We start from the raw sequence: 4,836 nt of genomic DNA on the forward strand, positions 1-4,836 counted from the left end.
CACCAAGCAGTGATGTTTCTTTATTACTTTCTTCCCCCCTGCAGGGGAATGTGACTGGACCACGACTTGACAACAGGGAGACGTAAAAGGCTCACCTGGGTCCCAGCACGCCCGCTTCGAGCTCACGCACCAGCCGGAGGGGCTCACGGGCAAGGACGGTCACCATGGGGAGGGGGGGAGTAAAACAACAGGCGGGGCAGGCCAACGCCTGTGCTGCGGCCGGCACTCGGCTGCGGATGGGGTCGGTCAGAGCGAGCAGGTGCGGGACACTCCCAGACGGTAAAGAAAAGTCGGCCGAAAACCGACTCTCAGGTGAGCTCTTTAAAGTGGAAAATGTGTGGGACCAGCAGTTGGCGTAAGGCCTATGTTGCTGGACTCCCATGTAGTTGATTGCAGTTCGAGTCCCGGACCCAGTGGCTTAAACTCATGCCGGGCGCGTGTGCGTGTGTGCCCGAGATCCCGAGAGGAGAATGGAGAAGGGATTGCGGCGTGACCATCCCCCCTGGGGGTGATTTCTCGCTTTCTGTCTGTCTCTGTCTTTCTAGCGAGCGCACGTGCCCTATAGCAGAAACCTCTTCAAACAAAAGAAAAAAAAAAAACAACACGCTGACATGTATGCAAAAGCCCCGGGTCCCGACAACTGGAGGGCCAGGGGAGAGGACTGTGGCATGAGGAGACCCCGTCCAGGGCGCCTTTCTCTCCCCAGCTCTCATGTGTGTGCAAACGTGCTCTCTATTGTGAATAAAATAAAAATAACTAAAAAGTTTTCAGATTTAAAAAGGGGTATTCTCTCAAGCAGCTTTCTAAGATTAGGGATATTACTTTCAGTTCCATTAATAATCACCTTGGGGGAACCAGCAGTTAGCGTAATGGCTATGTCACTGGACTCCCACGTAGTCGACCACGGTTCGCGTCCCGGACCTGGTGGCTTCAAACTCACACCGGGCGCATGTGCGTGCGTGCCCAAGATCCCGAGAGGAGAATGGAGGAGAAGGGATTGCGGCATTGCCATCCCCCCTGGAGGGTGATTTCTCGCTTTCTGTCTCTCTGTCTCTCTCTGTCTGGCGAGTGCACGTACCCTGTAGTGAAAACCTCTCCAAGAAAGAAAAAAAATAATCACTTTGGACTTGTGCATGTCCTCAGCCTTCCATTTCTAGGCTGAAGTTCCTAATTCCCTCACCTGATCTGCAAGTCTTTTTTTAATTGCCAGAGGGTGCATGGATTCAGCAGAGACAGACGTGGGGGGGAGAAAGCACCCTCCAGTGGGGTGCGGCACGCCATGCTCCCTTCTCCGTTTCTCCATCCGGTCAGGGTTTGGGGGCATGCACGCAGAAGGCCTGGTATGTTTTTGTGTTTTGTTTTTAAAGAACTATTCATTTTATTATTATTATTATTATTATCATCATCATCTTCAGTTTCACAAGAGAGAAAGCAAGCCACCGAATTCTGGGACTCGAACCGCAGTCAGCCACGTGGGAGTCAGCTTCCTCAGTCACCACACCACCTGCTGGTCCTGGGCCTGGCATGTCTGTACGCTGCTGGGGTGGGATTCGAACTGGGATCCAGCTCCCTCAACCATTAGACTATGGGGCCGGCCCTAAGTCTTCATTCTTTTAAACAGACTTTGGGTCAGCGGTAGGGTCGGTTCGGATTCGGAGTCAGAGCTCAGCCTGCAGGGCAGGGGTCGGCAAGCTTCTGTAAATTCGGGCCAGGAGGGAGACGGTCTGTGCCCGGCAGGCCACCTGGCCTCGGTACCGACGACTCTGTCGGGGCGGAAGTAGCCACAGGTGAGTGTCAACAGGCGAGCCGTGATCCAGTAAGACTCCGCAGAGACCAGGGCGGCCCAGGCGTGGCCTCTGCAGTTCGCTAACTAGACAGAGCCTTCCAGCTGCCCGGAAGCCACGAGCTTGGTTTTTCTAGCGTCCCACCTTTCCCGACGACCCGAGAGCTGCTTTGGCCCAGGGGACTCTCAGCAGTGGTAGGGACAGCCTCGGAGCCTGCTGAGCCTCCGCCAGGTGGTACCTGTAGCCTCAACGCCCCACTATAGTTAGGGGCGCGCCCGTGTGGAGCGCGGAGGACAGGAGGCATGGACAGGAGGAGACACTGTCCTGGGCTGCCCGGCGTCGCCACCAGCTGAGCTGCCCGGTCTCGGAAGCCAGTGTGGGAAGCTGAGCTCCGACAGCCTTTCTGTCCTGGAAGGTTCATTCGACGTCCCGACTGACAACGGTTCCCGCCGATTTCCTCGCAAGCTTCTGCTCTCGGCTTTTGGGTTCTTCAAAGGAAGCATCTTGGGTCAGCAAGTGGCATGGTGATTAGGGCGCTGGAATCCCACATGGCTGACCATGGTTTGAGTCCCAGACCCAGCAGCTTGAAAATCACATTGAATGGATAATACATTTTTAAAAAGATGGAATTTTATTTACTATTATTTTTATTTCTTTAATTTGTTAGAGGGTTCATGTGCTTACCAGAGACAGACAGAGGAAAAGTGGGGGAGTCAAACTACAGTCTCCGTGTGGGAGTCCAGCACCTTAACCACCATGCCACCTGCGTGTGTGTGTGTGGTTTTTTTTTTTCCTTTAATCTGACCAGACAGAGACACACACAGAGAGAAAGGGAAAGGGGAAAAAAGAAAATAAAAAAGAACAAGAAAGGGAAATTGAGAAAGCAAGTTGCCAGGTCCAGGACTCGAACCACAGTCAGTCATGTGGGAAATCTCGTGTCTTTAACCACCACAGTGTTTGTGTCTTTTTTTTTTTTTTTCTTTTAAAGAAAAATGAAAAGAGAAGCAGCTCAGATCCCCCTTGGTGACCTAAGGGTGGACACACCCAGCATGCTTCAGAACACTGCATGGCGCTGGCACCTGCTCAGGGGAGCGGTCACAGCCGACAGGGAGGCGTCCCAGGTTCGACAAGGTCACTGGGCCACAGGGCCCCAGCTGGAGGCCCCGAGCTGCTCCGCCCCCGTCAGTGCAGGACGTGGTTTCACACCGGAACCTGCCTCGGCACGCACCAGGAAACGGGGGTGGGGGGCACAGGGCGTCGCCCCGCCCCAGCAGCGCCTGCCGCAGAGGAGCCAGCGAAGCGAGAGAGCCAGACCCTGCCTGCCCCGGACGCGTGGACGGGAACGAGAGGGACGAGAGGGGCTCTGACTAATACCTAGCGGAAACACAAGGACATAGATGCTCTTCCTTTTCTTTTTTAAAAATATTTTATTTCTTTATTATTCTTTTTCTTTCACATGAGTTTTGCCAGAGAAAGAGAGAGAGAGGGAGGAAGAGTGAGAAAGCAAGCTGCCAGGTCTGGGACTCGAACTGTGGTTGGCCATGTGGGAGTCCGGCGTCTTAACCACCACGCCACCTGCTGGGCCAGAGATGCATGTTCTTTAATTCATGATAGAGCGTGTGCACGAGGGAAAGAAGCGCCGTCCGCAGCACAGGCTTTGATCCCGCGCTGCCCCTCCTCCGGCCCATCGGATCCCGGGCACTTGCACGCACGCCTGGCACGTTTCAGGCCAGCCGGGCCGGGGGTTCGAACCACGTCTCCATGCGGGATCCGGCGTTCCTGAGCAGTGCATGACCTCAGTCCCAATAAACACTTCTGACGTAAACACGGAGCCTGAGAAGCAATTCCTGAAAGGCACAACTTCTTTATGACCCTGGGGGTCGTGACCTTCTGCGGACAGGTCCAGGGTGTGGACTGTGAGGCGGGGCCCGACTGCGGGCTGGGCTGTGGTTCCGAGTGAGAGTCCGCTCGTCCGCTACACGGGGCTGTCGCAGATGCTCACGACCGGACGACTGGCCGCAGATTCTGCAGATGACGCACACGACTCCACAGGAGGCAGCAGGAGCTCCCGCTGTGGTGCCCAGGCTGTCACGGCCCGGCACGCGGGGTTCTAGAAGCCTGCGGGGCCTGGCACCATCATCCAGACTCTGCTCCGGGACCCAGCAGGTCCTGACACGGCCAGCCGCTGCGCACCCCCAGGCCCGTTCCTGAGCACCCCTGCTTCTTAACCATTCGGAGTTTTAACATCTTTACTGGGGCCAGCTGGTGGTGTGGAGGTAAGGCGGCCGATCCCGCATGGCCGACCTCGCAGTTCAAGTCCCAGACCTGGTAGCTTGAAAAACATGCTGGGCACATTTGCATGTGTGCCCAAAATCCCGAGAGAAGAAGGGAGGAGAGAAGACTGCGACGCGGCCATCCTCCCCGGGGGTGATTTCTTACTTTGTCCCCCTCTCTGGCAAGTGCATGCACCCAACGGCAAAGTAAAAATGAACAACTTTTCTATAGAGAACTTGTGCGTGCGAGAGAGGAAAGCACAATTAACACACATCACACCTCGCTCTCCCTTCTCGGCCTTCCAGCTCCTCGGGACCCTGGGCTCCCGTGTGCACACCTGGAGTGGCTTCAAGCCGATCCAGGAATCCCAACCCGCGGTGGCTTCCTGCCTTGCAGGGGACCTGTGCCACTGTGGCACCACAGGGGCTGGGATGTGAGTTTTAAAACTTCCTTGGGGCGGGAGGTGTTCCGGCAGGTGGCATGGCAGTTGGAGGTGCTGGATTCCCTCATGGCCAGCTGCAGTTTGAGTTTCGGACCTGGTGGTGTGCTTTCTCGCTTTCCCTTTCTCTCTGTCTCTTTGGTCAAATTTTAAAAATAAGGGGAACCAGCAGTTAGCATAATGGCTATGTCGCTGGACTCCCACGTGGTCGACCGCAGTTCGCGTCCCGGACCCGGTGGCTTAGAACTCACGCCGGGCGCGTGTGCGTGCGTGCCCAAGATCCCGAGAGGAGAATGGAGGAGAAGGGATTGCGGCGTGACCATCCCCCCTGGGGGCTGA

At 55.9% G+C, this 4,836-nt stretch overlaps 1 protein-coding gene across 1 annotated transcript in view; it reads right to left on the reverse strand.

Annotated features, from left to right (window-relative positions):
* YPEL1 (yippee like 1) overlaps window positions 1–4,836 on the reverse strand; it is a 13,317-nt gene that overhangs the window by 3,715 nt on the left and 4,766 nt on the right. The window lies entirely within an intron of this gene.

The sequence above is a fragment of the Tupaia chinensis genome, unplaced genomic scaffold (assembly GCF_000334495.1).
Source record: "Tupaia chinensis unplaced genomic scaffold, TupChi_1.0 Scaffold000024_1, whole genome shotgun sequence".
Classification (NCBI taxonomy): Eukaryota; Metazoa; Chordata; class Mammalia; order Scandentia; family Tupaiidae; genus Tupaia; species Tupaia belangeri.